At 46.7% G+C, this 15,759-nt stretch overlaps 1 protein-coding gene across 2 annotated transcripts in view; it reads left to right on the forward strand.

Moving 5' to 3' along the window:
* Nucleotides 1-293: 293 nt before the first annotated feature.
* Nucleotides 294-15,759, forward strand: part of nyap2b (neuronal tyrosine-phosphorylated phosphoinositide-3-kinase adaptor 2b) — a 57,233-nt gene continuing 41,767 nt past the window's right edge. Inside the window, exons 1-4 of one of the 2 annotated variants that reach the window (XM_067454389.1) lie at nt 294-353; nt 447-550; nt 2,269-2,327; nt 2,521-2,674. The gene's annotated coding sequence lies outside the window, so the exon portion shown is untranslated. The remainder of the gene's footprint in view (nt 354-446; nt 551-2,268; nt 2,328-2,520; nt 2,675-15,759) is intronic. The other variant, XM_067454390.1, reaches the window with a different exon arrangement.

Here is a 15,759-nt window from a genome sequence, read left to right on the forward strand (position 1 = left end):
CGTGGAATGTATACACCAAAACTCATTTTGGCGTGCATATGATACGCTGTTTTTCGCGTGCATATGATACACACTTTTTGGCGTGTATATGACACGCTCTTGGGTAGGTTTAGGGTGGTGGGGTGGGGGGATTCGTATGTATAATACGCCATAAAGTGCGTATCATATGCACGCGAAAAACAGCGTGGCATAGACACGGCAATCATTGTTCATTCATCAAACTGTAATCTTATTGCACTACTTAATCTTTGTGTCTGATTTGTATTCAGATTTGTATCCAGATTCAAAGACGCAGATGAAATGACTAACAAAGGAAAACTATATTTTGTGCAAAATCAGTGACAAACTTTTAGGTAGGATTGTTTCATGATCTTTTTTTACTGAAAATGTTGACCTCATTTGTTTTTGCACAGAAAATGTGACCTGTCTGATGTCTCTGTCTTCAGAAGCATCATGTTCAACAGCTGCATCAACATTCATTTTTGACAATCCCCTAGAATGAAACCAAGGCTGACAGATGATGGTTCTTTCTGTTCTGCAGCAAAAAAAGGTATGTATATGGTATAGAAAAATGTGTAGTGCTTTAAGCACAGATATTGTCCAATAATATTTATTTACAGCAAAGCACAACTATGACCTCTGTGCATACAAATTCAAAACACTTATTGACAGGTTTTATAGTCAGGACAGGATGGTAGTTAGAAAATTATCATGAAAGAATAGAAAAAATACTGTGTAAGTCAATGTGAGTAAATGATGACAGAATTTAAAAATTTGGGGGAACTAACACTTTAAAGTTCACCTAAAAAGAAAAATTAGTCCATGATTTACTCACCCTTAAGTCATCTTAGGTCTATATGACTTTCTTTTTTCAGACGAATACAATCAGTAATACTAAAAATGTCTTGGCACTTCCAAGCTTTATAATGGCAGTGGATGTCTGTTTATGTTTAGAAGTCCATAAAAGTGCATCTATCATCATAAAAGATATCCACACTGCTCTGGGTCAGCGGTTCCTCTTTAAGTAAATCCTTGCATACGGCCGTACTGTCGGAAGTTAGTTATTATTTTAGTTTATAAAGTTTAAAATATGGAAATAATTCTTACACAAATGCATCACATTGCTTTAGAAGGCCTTTATTAACCCCCCAGAGATCTTTTATGATGACGGATGCACTTTTATGCAGTGTTGGGCAGTAGCGTCGCTACAAGTAGTGACGCTACTAGCTTAATTACATTATTCAGTAGCGTGGTGGTAGCGTCGCTGTTTTCTCAATGAAATAGCTTTTCAGTAGCGAAGCTCTTCTGTTGATCAAGTAGTGTGGTAGCGTCCACACAAGCTAACGTTACATTTTCCCAAGCATTTCTGAGGATCAAACTCAAATTGGAGTGTTACTTCACTTTCTACGTTCCTTTCTGCCTCGCGCAGACTCAGATACGCAAGGTGTATGCTGGAAATTTGGTGTACACACTTTTGATAAATGAGGGCCATTATGTGTAGCAATTAGGAATATATTGTAGGCTAATGCTTTTTCTATTCTGAGCACAGTGGGCTACCTGCTCTTTCTGTCTCATCGCCATCATCTTCTCTCTTTTTCCCCAGACTCCTTCTCTTGCCCTGTCTTTTCTCTTTTCAAAGCTGAGCTTTGTTTGAAGCAGTCTTTTCATTTTTGTCTATATCGGTAAAAACAAAGTTGCAAATGTAAATTTACTGAAGGCTTCCAAGAAAACCAGGTAAAGAAAACGTTATTAGTTTGCATCCCTGATTATTAAGCGCTCTCGCGGTGTTGTGATGTCAAACATCAGTCGTTGTTCGAAGCGCCGGTTGGTGGTTGTGGCATTTGTCCCGCCTCTCCTCACCTGTGATTGGACATTGATGTTCACCCAAAGTTGAACTGTGGGCGCTCAACGCGTAAAAATGGACAAAACCTGCCAGCTGTTGGCACTATTGAAAAGTGCGGCGCATCCATTGGAAACAATTGAAAACATACGCCGGGCGAGGCGAGAACACCTGTTTGTACACGCCATTATTTTGCAACTTCTATTATGTACACCTCTGAGAATTACCGAGGTCCGGACCTCGGGGACCTCAATGGTGGGTACGGCCCTGCATTAGACTGAAAAACCTGAAATGGGTGTGTCAGATATAGGGAGACATACAACATTTGCAGGGCTGGTAATACTCCAAGACAGGTTTGTAACCATTACCATGTATTTTACAACACATCTGCTTGTGAATCTTATTAAGTGGGGGTCATTTTTTTTTAGGATTCTGTAGCTCACTGAAGTCTCTGAGATCCTGACACCTTCCCTTCTGGAGACTCCAGGTAGGTTGCAGCTCTGGAAAATTGTGCTGCTGGAGACTAAAAGGTTTCTGATGGTTTCACACTTAATTCTTCACCTTAATTCTGAATTACTTTGCAGTTAGCGTGTGTCATTTCTTCGCCATCTGTTTTTGTCCGACGTGGGGTACCAAAAGGTGGCACAATGGTTGATTCATTTGTTTGTTCTTTTTCAAAGGGCAGTTGGGAGAGCGACGACAGAGGAGTGAGCTGCGTCGAAACGCTGTGAGAACGCCTCTGCGTTAATGCGTCGTGAAGCCCGTGTAGAACCAATCCATCTGGAGATCGATCGTCGCCGACGTGATGACGTCATCGACCGGAGACTATAAAAGGTCCGTGAACACAAACAGGAACTAGCTTCTGTGCCTTCAGTAAGCGATCTGTGTGAACCTGTCTGTCTATTTGGTGTTTTTGTCTGTCCATTAGAGAGAATTTTCCACCTTTGTTAAATATATCTGATATATATTTTATAACATAAAGAGAAAAAGGAGATTATGGCGAGTGAACAGCATTTCACAGTGTGTTCATCCCTGCCCTCAAAATATATATATTGCGTGTGGGAAACACACTCATTGTGTATGGCTGTTTGGGAGCGCAGCACGCTCAGGCGGCCTTTGAGGGGGCCGCTTGCGAGCATTTTTTGAGCGGCTTCCGTTAAGAATGCTGCGCTCCCGCCGGGCACTCTTCGAGGAGGGTGCTTCGACTCGTGTTCCCCGCGGCTCGGTCCCGCTGCTGCCGAGGCAGAGCGGTGGCTTCAGTCGTGGGGTTCACACATGGACTTTACAGAGGGGTTTGAGACGGGCCCAGCCTTATCTCAGCCCTCACCTGTATCGTCCAGTGTCTCGTCTCGGGGTTTGGAAGCCCGCTCTACGGTCTCTTCCTCCCCGGGCGGGGCACCGGTGCTCCAACTATCCAGCTCTGAGGAGGTGGACGTTGAGAGCATCGCGACTGAAGACTCGCCACTTCAGTCACCCTCTAGTGAGTTGAGGTTCTCACGAGAGCTGTGGCCAGGTTAAATATAAAAATAAAAAATGACTGGCTGGCGGAAATATCTGAATCCCATCGAAATCAGAGAAAACGAAATCAGATGAGCGATTCCTGCCCTCTCGTGCAAAGCATCAACGTCCTGCCGTTCTTCCCTGACCTGCACACCGAGGTGTCTAGGTCATGGAGGAAACCGGTATCATATAGAGTGTTCAGCCCACATACATCTGCATATAGTAATATATTTGGGCTGAGACACTATGGTTATGGGGCGATGCCGAAGATCGAAGAGACGCTTGCGAGCTATCTCTCGCCTTCAGCTGCATCGTCCCTGGCATTTCCCCTCCGAAGGAAATCGGTGCTTACCTCAGCACACGGTACCCGTCTTCCTTCGGTGCCCACAGGGGGCTGCGCTGCTAACCCCGCCGCAATGTCAGGGCGCAGAGGGTCTCCGCGGGCCACCTGAGGGTGGTCCACCCCCTCCTCGGAGGGCATGCGAGCAGTCAGGTCAGGTGTTCCCTGCCGGTTCGCCGTTTCAGGGCACTGCACTCGCTGCTCAAATTACACCAGAGGCCAGCCTCGAGAGGCTGGTTCCCTTAGTTTCCCCTCCGTGGGAAGACGGTGCTTACCTCAGCATACGGTACCCGTCTTCCTTCGGTACCCTCAAGGGGCCGCGCTGCCAACCCCGCCGCAATGTCGGGCGCAGAGGGTCTCCGCGGGCCACCTGAGGGTGGTCCGCCCCCTCCTCGGAGGGCAGGGGAAACAAAAGGACGCTGAGGGTAGTCCCCTCCGAAGGGAAACGGTGTTTACCTCTGCCTACGGTACCCGTTGTCCTGCAGCGCCCTCTGGGGGCCGCGCTGCCAACCCCGCCGCAATGCCGGGGCGCAGACGGTCCCAGCGGGCCACTCGAGGGTGGTCCGCTCCCCCTTCGGGGGGCTCCCGAGCAGTCAAGTCAGTCGTTCCCTGCCGGTCCGCCGCTTCAGGGCACTGTGCTTGCTGTTCAAAGTACACCAGAGGCCAGCCTCGAGAGGCTGGTTCCCTTAGTAGATTTTCTAGACTAATGGAAACGTCTATCAAATATATCTTGTTGGGTCCTGCAGATAATCGAAAGGGGGTATGCCATTCAATTTAAAAGGCGGCCACCTCCTTTCAGCGGTGTCCTACCTACAGAGGTGGGCCCGGAGCAGGCTCTGGTGAGGGCACAGGAAGTAGAGACACTCCTGCGAAAGGGGGCTATAGAAAGGGTTCCTCCTCCCGGCAGGGAGTCTGGGTTTTATAGCCGTTACTTCATCGTGCCAAAGAAGGATGGGGGCTTACGCCCGATATTAGATCTGCATCTCTTAAATCGCTCAGTGGCCAAGCTCAAGTTCAAGATGCTCACACTCAGACAGATTGTGTCGCAGATCAAATCGGAGGATTGGTTTGTCACCATAGACCTCAAAGATGCATGTTTTGTCTCCATCCTTCCACATCACGGGGGAGAGGCATACCAATATCGTGCATTTCCTTTCGGTCTAGCTCTGTCACCCCGCACATTCACCAAGTGTGTGGATGCAGCTGGCGCCGTTGCGTCTGCAGGGCATCTGCATACTGAATTATATCGACGACTGGCTGATTCTAGCGAATACAGAACAGATGGCGGTTCAGCATCGAGATTCTCGCACACATGTCGAAATTGGGGTTGAGGCTGAACGCCAAGAATAGTGTGCTTTCTCCGGCTCAGAGAACCACTTTTTTAGGCGTGGACTGGGATTCGGTAATTATGCGGGCGCAATTATCGCCAACACGCATAGCATCGATCCTGGCAGCAGTCAAAGAGCAGAAGCTAGACCGGGCCGTCACTGTGAAGCAGTTCCAGAAACTGTTAGGTCTCATGGCAGCACCATCCAACGTAATACCTCTTGGCCTACTGTACATGAGGCCACTGTTGTGGTGGCTCAAAACAAAAGGGTTCTCCCCGAGGGGAAATCCGCTCCGCACGATCAAAGTCACGCGGCGATGCCTACGTGCTCTGGTCATGTGGAAAAACCCGGGGTTTTTATCTCAGGGTCCCGTGTTGGGGGCTCATGTTCGACGCGTAACGCTAACGACAGATGCCTCTCTCACGGGCTGGGGGGCGACCATGAGTGGTCACTCATCCCAGGGTCTATGGCAGGAACATCAGCGGCACTGGCACATAAATCGGCTAGAGATGCTTGCAGTGTTTCTTGCATTGAAACAGTTTCTGCCCGACCTCAGGGGCCACCATGTGTTAGTCAGGACAGACAACACATCGGTGGTCGCCTATATAAATCATCAGGGGGGTCTGAGGTCCCGTCCGTTGGACAAATTGGCACGTCGGATCCTCCTGTGGGCCCAAGGGAAATTGCTGTCAGTCAGAGCAGTATATATCCCGGGGGTCCTGAATCAGGAAGCAGACAGCCTGTCGAGGCAGGGGCCGAGGCCCGGGGAATGGTGGTGGAGCTCCTATGTAACAACTATGACTTATGAGTTTAATATCTCGGGGAATAATTAACTCAAAAGGGATTTAATATTCAATATTCATGAATTTATGAATATAATTTGCTAGTCGTTCATTACGTATTAAAATTTTCTGATAGGGAAAATTGTTTAATTAAATACAAGTAACCCTTTACGGAATTGCTTGAAATTATCCTACTAAGTTTGTCCTGCAAATTAGTTATAGACTTTTCAAATCAATTCTCAATAAGGGATTACTGCTTTACGAGCGCATAAGAAACATTAACTTTACTGATCAGGACAAGTTCAATATTTCAAATGGTCATACAGTTTACTTTACTAACATAGTAGCATAAGCAGTTAGGTAACGTTAGATCGGAAGTTTCATTGACTTTGTGTATGTGGGAGAACAACAGACTCAACTCATAAAATGTCTTTTGGAGGTTTAATAAACACAGACTAAAAATAACACTACGATTCACATAGAAAGTACACACTAAATATGCATCAAAAAAGTAGACATATAGATATTAACGAAAGAATACATAAAAGAGAATAATGAATAGACTGAAATTAGAGGGAGATAAAAGAGAGAGAGAGAAAGAGAGAGAGATGGTACAAAGCATTAGAGGTAAGAAGCAGCTTTCCTTCAGTTCATCAAATACAACCTTCACGGAGTTAACTTGTCCCAACGGGAAAATAACACACCCTCTTTACAGCAGTTTGAATTTGTAAGAATAAGAATACTTGCATTCTTTTTGGTTTCGTTTTGGCTTCTCGCTTGTGTGCGTGTATTCCTGCGTATCCGGTGGTTCTCTCCGAGGTCGGGAGGGGAAGCAGTTTTTTCTTTAGCGGCGCTTCGTGTCCTCCTCCTGAAGAAGGCCCGTGGGCTAGTAAGTTGATGGAACGAGGAGCAAGGGGTTGTTGAAGACCGGATTGTAGAAGAGAAAATTTCGGAAGAGAGGAGATTTCCAGAAAAGGAGTTTTTTAGAAGAGGAGTTTTTCAGAAGAGCTGAGGCCTGTTGGCCCCATAGTGTGGTGGGCCTCCGTTTCTGGTCCCACACAGCACATGGCTCTGTGTCTGGAGCCCCTCCCTGCTTTGGGAGTACTTTTGAGAAGTAAGAGAGCAAGAGAGAAAGGGGGGCATCCGAGCACCCCTTTTAAAGTCTGGGAGTAGTCTGGCCCTCCAGGGTTAGACTTAACCAATGAGATTGTTGGGATTTCCAGGCGGGAAGTTCCTCAGAAGATTTTATGGCTCTTTGTTTCAGAAAACTTGAATCAGTGGGTCTCTGACCATTCATATTCTAATTAATGCAACAAACACACACTGCATTTTCTGAATAAGTGATATACATGGAAGTGTAAGTCGTGAAGTGAGCATTAATTTGATAGGAGACATGACATATATGAGGTTATCTGAACTAGTAATTTGTTAAGACAAAGATAAAAAGATGCAAAATACCATACAGAAGAAACATTTTACAAGACAGTTATGTGTTTACATACAATGTCCTGGGGTGCATGTTCATTTATAGATGGTTTGTCTATAATTTGAGGTCAAAGCGTGTGTTTTACAACCTTTAGCTCTCTGTGTATGGAACTTTTCATGTGGCCAAATTCTTTTGGGCCGTAAAACTTCTTATCAGATGGTTTCCAGGGTAACGGAGAATCTTTCTCTGTTGTGTTGGGGGAAGGTCTGCTACTAAGCACAGAGCATTCAAAACATATTTGTTAAATGTAACTGGCGATTGTGTGTTTGATTCGCCTGAGTCGCTACAGAAGGTATATGGGAAGGCAGAGATAGATCTATTTGCTTCGGAGGAGAATTCTCACTGCCCGCAGTGGTTTTCTCTGTCCCATCCAGCCCCGCTGGGGTTGGATGCCATGGTACAGGAGTGGCCGAGGCTACCCCTGTATGCCTTCCCCCCGATTGTCTTGCTTCCAGGAGTTCTGGAGAGGGTACGCCGGGACGGGGCCCAGGTACTTCTAGTGGCTCCGTACTGGCCGACCAGAATCTGGTTTTCGGACCTGATATCTCTCTTGGAAGGCTCTCCGATGGAGATTCCGACCAGGAGGGATCTACTCTCTCAGGCGGGCGGGAGATTCCTGCACCCACGCCCAGAGATGTGGAAACTATGGGCTTGGCCTCTGAGGGGGCCAGGCTCATAGAGGAGGGTCTCTCGGCCGAGGTCGTTGAGACCATCCTTCACTCCAGAGCTCCGTCCACGAGGAAGCTGTACGCCTTGAAATGGAAACTTTTCTCAGCATGGTGCAGAGAACGCCAGTGGGACCCAGTTAACTGCCCGGTTGGTACAGTGCTGGAGTTCCTGCAGGCAAGGTTCTCGGCAGGGTTGACCCCCTCCACAATAAAGGTGTACGTGGCGGCCTGGGGTGCCTTCCACGTCCCTTTGGGTGGAGTGTCTTTGGGAAGACACCCTCTTATTACACGTTTCCTCCGTGGTACCTTAAGGTTGAGGCCGGCTATGCACTCGAGGGTCGCAGCATGGGACTTGGCCATTGTCTTGCGGGGCTTGTCTGAGCCTCCGTCTGAACCCTTAGAGGAGGTGTCGGATAAGTTCCTCACCCTCAAAAATATCCTTCTTTTGGCCATATCATCTCGCAAAGAATAGGAGATATTCAGTCCCTGTCGGTTGGGCCCTCATGCCTAGAGTTTGCGCCTGGGATGGTAAAGGCTTTTCTGCATCCCAGACCGGGTTATGTCCCCAAGGTTCCTACGAGCCCACGGGGCCCCATAACTCTCCAACCCTTCTGTCCTCCTCCTTTCACAACGTCAGACCAGGAAAGACTAAATCTGCTGTGCCCTGTTAGGGCGTTAGACACGTATGTCCACAGAGCTGTCTTGTGGAGAAAGACCGATCAATTGTTCGTCTGTTTCGGAGCCCCTAAGGGGGGGCTCCAGTGTCTAAGCAGAGAATGAGCAAGTGGGTGGTCGAGGCCATTTCACTTGCTTATGAGGCGGCCGGGCAGCCATCTCCACTGGCTGTCCGGGCGCACTCTACCAGGGGTATGGCTGCTTCTAAAGCACTTTTGTCGGGGGCTTCCCTCCAAGATATCTGTAATGCGGCAGGCTGGTCTTCGCCGCTAACTTTCGTCAGATTCTACGAGTTAGATTTGGCATCTACTGTTGGGGCGCAGGTACTCTCGTAATCGTGTGCGCTTCGGCTTCACACATACGAGGCACTTGGTCCCATGGCGATGTGGGTATAAGCGTTCTCACAGCGTTTCAACGCAGCTCGAGTTCCCCGAAAGGGAACGTCTCGGTTACGTATGTAACCCTAGTTCCCTGAGGGAACGAGACGCTGCGTCGCCCTGCCATACTCCCGGCGTGCCCGTGATCACTTACTTCAGGCTTTATCAGAAGCTAGTTCCTGTTTGTGTTCGCGGACCTTTTATAGTCTCCGGTCGATGACGTCATCACGTCGGCGACGATCAATCTCCCGATGGATTGGTTCTACACGCGCTTCACGACGCATTAACGCAGAGGCGTTCTCACAGCGTTTCGACGCAGCGTCTCGTTCCCTCAGGGAACTAGGGTTACATACGTAACCGAGACGTTTCTGTTCATTGAATACTTTTAACATTTTAGTGTAGTTAGTGGATTACATGTAATGTTTGTATTTAGGGGGTTACTATAAGATAACCCAAACAGAAAATATGCTAGCCCATCTATATTCCCATTGTGGCCAATAAGAGCCCTACATAACACCTATCTGGATCCTGTCATCAACCCATATGGGCAGACCCATGTAGGTGTCACAGGCCGGAGCGGACCGCCACTTAGCGCGAGTCCCGCTCCTCCCCTAGTTTCCACCCCGAGGAGGTCCCAGAAACACCCCAATGACCAGACAGACTAGGACGGGTAAATTAAGAACCAATATTTATTAATTTAAAAGAGATTTATGAAGAGGGGAAGGGAAGGATACTAAAAAAAGGGGGAACACCAGTCCTCCAGGACTGGGGCCTTGGTTTGCTGAGTCGCTCCTGATTCTCAACAGATCTTCCCGGTCTCTTCTCTCTCTTCTTCGTACAAGCCGAGTTTTGCAGGTGACTATGCAGGCGGTACACTGGGTTCTTGGCTTTGGGCGTACAAGTGAGTGTACAGGCGGTCCACTGGCTCTCAGCTTTGGGCATACAGGTGGGTATACAGGCAGTACGCTGGGCTCTTAGCTTTGGGCATACAGGTGAGTATACAGGCGGTACACTGGGCTCTTGGCTTTGGGCATACAGGTGAGTACACAGGCGGTACACTGGACTCTTAACTTTGGGCGTACAGGTGAGTATACAGGCGGTACACTGGGCTCTTGGCTTTGGGCATACAGGTGAGTATACAGGCGGTACACTGGGCTCTTAGCTTTGGGTATACAGGTGAGTATACAGGCGGTACACTGGGCTCTTTGCTTTGGGCATACAGGTGAGTATACAGGCGGTACACTGGGCTCTTAGCTTTGGGCATACAGGTGAGTATACAGGCGGTACACTGGCTCTTAGCTTTGGGTATACAGGTGAGTATACAGGCGGTACACTGGGCTCTTAGCTCTGGGCATACAGGTGAGTATACAGGCGGTACACTGGGCTCTTAGCTTTGGGCATACAGGTGAGTATACAGGCGGTACACTGGGCTCTTAGCTTTGGGCATACAGGTGAGTATACAGGCGGTACACTGGGCTCTTAGCTTTGGGCGTACAGGTGAGTATACAGGACCATACACTGGGCTCTTAGCTTTGGACGTGCAGGTGAGTATACAGGACAGTACACTGGGCTCTTAGCTTTGGACGTACAGGTGAGTATACGGGCGGTACACTGGGCTCTTAGCTTTGGGCATACAGGTGAGTATACAGGCGGTACACTGGGCTCTTAGCTTTGGGCATACAGGTGAGTATACAGGCGGTACACTGGGCTCTTAGCTTTGGGCGTACAGGTGAGTATACAGGACCATACACTAGGCTCTTAGCTTTGGATGTGCAGGTGAGTATACAGGACAGTACACTGGGCTCTTAGCTTGAGACGTACAGGTGAGTATACAGGACCGTACACTGGGCTCTTAGCTTTGGACGTGCAGGTGAGTATACAGGACAGTACACTGGGCTCTTAGCTTTGGACGTACAGGTGAGTATACGGGCGGTACACTGGGCTCTTGGCTTTGGGCATACAGGTGAGTATACAGGCGGTACACTTGGGTAGATACAACTCACAGCTCCGTAGTCAGACAGATGTCGGCTTTAGTGCTTTCTCTGATGCAGGGCTTTCTCTTCGACCTAAGGAGGGATCGCTGACAACGTTTGCACAGCACAACACTATAATTCTTCAGGTGGACACACATCAAAAGAAAGACTCACCCACTGTACTCCACACACACTCACAGTGAATTAGGGTCAGGATCACCACGTTGGACCGGGAAATAAGTCCTGGATAGTAGAAAGGGTCAGTGCAGAGGATGACCATATGAAAACGACAAGACCACGATCTTTCAGCACGCTCCTTCCTCTTCTCAATACGTTCCCAATGACTTCTCAATGTAAACAATCTCTCCAAGGCAGTAACAATACATATCAACACAGTTGTTTCAACAACGAATGCTTCAAACACTTAGCTCATGTTTTCTTCAGCCCAGTACTTTGTTCTCACTTCGCCCAGTCTGTATCATCCGCCTCGAGACGTCCCTCTGATCCACCGATCGCTCCGTCTCACCCACCGCGATCGCCCAAATCAACTGCGCTCACCCTGCAGCGTTGGCCCGAATCAACTTCCTCCTTCCGCCCCCGTTTGCCGGAATCAACTTCCTCCTTCCGCCCCCGTTTGCCGGAATCAACTTCCTCCACCCCTGTTCTCTAATGAACACACAAATGGGCCCCACTTAGAGCCCACTATGGACCCATCATGTTCCCCTGTGGGCTAACACACATGGGGCCCATGTGGAGCCGATGGACAAAATTATACGGGCCCCACTTGGGTTGCCCATGCAGGGCCCAAGTGACAGCCCATCAAAAACCCACATGGGGCCTGCATGGGGCCCACATGGAAATGTTGGCTGGGATGTTGAAACCATATTCCTCAGCAAACTTCTGAAAGTCTTTGCCACTGTAGCATGGCCCATTAGCACTGGACACCACCTGTGAAATGCAGTCTCGCACAGATGGATTTTATATGTGTTATTACACAAGCAGCAGATGTTTTGTAACACCATCTCCGGATAGTTTGACAGATAATAAGTCAATCACAACTTTCTGCCATGGTTCATCTGGTGGATCAGTGATGATCGGCTCTTTCTGTTGCTTTGCATCATATGCTTCAAACAAATATCACAAGTTGACATCATCCTGTCGATGTCTGTGTTTATTCCTGGCCAATAGATGGCAGTGCTAGCCCCTCTTTTGCATTTTTCTGCTCCAAGGTGCCTCTTGTGCAGTTTTTTCAACATCTCTTTTTGCAGTGACTGAGGGATAATGATCCTGTTTTGTCTCAGCAGAAGTCCCTTGACAGCACTCAACTCTGTTCTGATGTTGTAGTACTGAGCACATTCTCCCCTAGGCCAACCCTTATTTAGATGTGTAATGACCAATTGCAGACATTTATCTTTTTCAGTCTCGACTGCAATTTGTTTGAGTTTTGCAAGAGCAAGAACAAGAGGCATGTATTTGTCATTTGCATAGTTAACACTGGGGAAAACTGGGCATTGAAATGCTTGTGACGAGGCTCAGATATACAGTGACAATAAGAAGACATAAGACATAGACGTACATGGAAAGCACTGAGGTTCTTGAGTGACTACAGTACCCATAGACAGAAAGACATGGACAGAGCATAATATGCCCATAAGTGCAAGTAACAAGTACAATAAAGGTAATCAGTGTCTAGAGTTATCGTGCACATAAGAAGTCCTGAGGTAATATTATGATTACTGGGGTAGAACGGCGTCTAAAATGTCTTTGTAAAGTGACGTAAAGCTACATGGAGGAAAATTAAAGTGGCAGTGCAGATGCAATAAATAAACTTAAAAGCAGCATACATTCAGATGTATTCCTGAGTAGAGCACTGTCCAAAGTCATTGTAGAGTGTCACAGAGTAACATGAAGGAATATAAAAAAAACAAAAAACAAGTGCAAGTACAATGAAAGTAGACATAAGAGCAGCATGTATTCCGTTTTTTAGATGGAGGACAGCTGATTGTTAAGTAGTCTGATGGCTTGAAGATAGAAGCTGTGTTAAGTCTGGTTGTCTGTGAACGGATGGATCGGAAACGTGCCAGATGGCAGTATGGCAAACAGGTGATGAGCAGGGTGAGTGCGGTCCTTGATGATGCTGACGAGCCTTTCTCAAGCAGCGAGTTTGATAGATTGTCCAATGATGAGCTCTGCTGTTCTCACCACTCGCTGAAGAGCTTTGCGGTCCAAAGAAGAGCATTTGCCGTGCCATACAGTGATGCAGCAGGTCAGAATGCTCTCTATAGTGCAGCAGTAGAAGTTTGACATAATGTTAGAGGAGATGCCAAACCTCTTCAGTCTCCGCAGGAAGTAGAGACACTAACAGCTGTTCTCACTATGGTCTCTTAGTGTAGGCTCCAGGAAAGATCCTCAGTGATGTGAATGTGCGTCTGTGACTGGAAAAGCTTCAGCCACCATGTTCAAATGTTGATGTCACATCAGACTCTGTGGAACTTTCATGTTTTCTACTCTGTTCAGCAGATTAAGAACTAAGTAATTTCCTTGTGTGTAAATTAGTTCCATGTCATACCCAGGGCTGGACTGGTAATCTGGCATACTGGGCATTTTCCCGGTGTGCCGACGCACTTTGGGGCCGATAGGTTTTTTTTTTTTTTTTTTTTTTTTGTGCCAATGAAATCATGCAGTGACAGCGGCCCATTGGTTTGTCTTCTGAATTGACAGGCCAAAACGAGAGAGACCTCCCCTTCATATTAGGCGCTTTTTCTATGTATTTATTAATTATTTGAGCGCATGGAACTGCAATGGCGAATATCCGCACAATATTTTCGCTGATGAACGTACGCTGCATTTAAATACTGTTCTATGAATGGCACTTTGACTTATTTTGTTTTATACAATCGTTTGATATGGGAACATTACAGATTCTTTGTTGAATCAGCTAAAAAACAGCCACAAGCATGAATTTATGAAAAGGTAAAGTGGAAAACGGCAATACACACAAACGTTTCAATTTAGCACAACCACAATTTACCTTGCATCTACTAACAGCGAAGAAATTTTGGAAGACAAATTTATTAAAGATTTTGCTATTATTACTTAAATTAATATTGCAGAATATAAATCATTTTTATAGAGGCTGTTTTTGTATTTTCTACAGGTGTTTACAATTTTTTTTTATTACAAATAGCTTAATATATATGTTTTATATGTTTTAGAAACCATATAGCCATATAATGAGGAGCAAGCTTTTTACAGTCTATGTTTTTTACCCTGTGACTACCATGATCTTACATTTAAATGAAACTGGCCTACAGTTAAAATACAGTCTATAAAACAGCTTTAAAGTAAATAAAAGACAAAGCTTTTTTTCCTCTTTTAAAGTTTTATTAACTTTTTTAATAGATCTAATGAAATTTAATTAAATTATATTTCAATGATAGCCTCATGAAATTTAGATATCTTACTTAAATTATGTGTTAACTCTTGAAAAATATGATTGTTTTTAAAGGGGTAGTTTAACCCAAACATGTGATAATCTACTCACCCTAATGACATTTCAAATCTAAATTATTTTTTTTCCTGTGTAGCATAAAATACAATAATTTGAGTCTGTTTTTTTATTCATGCAATATTCAAATGGTAGCCTAACCAAAATGGCTTGGTTGCCAACATTCTTCAAAATATCTAGGCCCACTTTTGTGTTTCACGGAAGTCATCCAGGTTTGGAACGACACGAGAGTGAGTAAATGATGAGAGCATTTAAAAGCAGTAAATTTAATTTACTGCATCCTAGCTAAAGATCATCAGTGCTTTACTGTCATGTGCATTAGTGTGTGACAAAAAGCAATATTATGTTTATCTGCATTTGCAGAAAATTCGATAATTATCTATCATTCCCTTTCGGGGAACTCGAGCTGCGTCGAAACGCTGTGAGAACGCCTCTGCGTTAATGCGTCGTGAAGCGCCTGTAGAACCATTCCATCGGAAAAAAGATCGATCGTCGGCGTGATGACGTCATTGACCGGAAGCTATAAAGCGTCCGTGAAAACAAACAGGAACTAGCTTCTGAGCCTTCAGCAAGCGATCTGTGTGAACCTGTCTGTTTATTTGGTGTTTTTGTCTGTCTATTGCAAGAGTTTTTCCATCCTTTTGTTAAATATTCCAATTTACAAAAAAAGAGAAAATAAAATAGATAGAAAAATGGCGAGTGAAAGCAGTCAGTTTAAGAGGTGTGTTCATCCCTGCCCACGCTACATCACGGGTGGGGATACACACTCTCTTTGTGTTGCCTGCTTGGGAGCGCAGCATGCCCAGGCAGCCCTCGAGGGGGCTGCTTGCGAGCACTGTGAAAGACTACCGCTGAGAATGCTGCGCTCCCGCCGGGCACTCTTCGAGGAGGGTGCCTCGGCTCGTGTTCCCCACGGCTCTGGTCCCGCTGCTGCCGAGGCAGAGCGGAGGCTGCAGTCGTGGGGTTCACAATTGGATGTTGCAGAGGGGTTTGAGACGGGCGCTGCCTTATCTCTGCCCTCACCTGCACCATCCAGCGGCTCTTCTCGGGGCTTGGAAGCACGCATTGCGGTTTCTTCCCCCCTGAGAGAGTCGCCGGTGCTCCAACTATCCAGCTCCGAGGAGGTGGACGTTGAGAGCATCGTGACTGAAGATTCGCCACTTCAGTCCCCTGCGAGTGAGGAGCTCGTTGAGGTTTTGACGCGAGCTGTGGCCAGATTAAATATTGACTGGCCCATTGAAAGATCAGAGGCAGGAAGAAAGAGATCTAGTAAATTAGATGA

Source organism: Pseudorasbora parva, chromosome 9 (genome assembly GCF_024679245.1).
Source record: "Pseudorasbora parva isolate DD20220531a chromosome 9, ASM2467924v1, whole genome shotgun sequence".
Taxonomy (NCBI): Eukaryota; Metazoa; Chordata; class Actinopteri; order Cypriniformes; family Gobionidae; genus Pseudorasbora; species Pseudorasbora parva.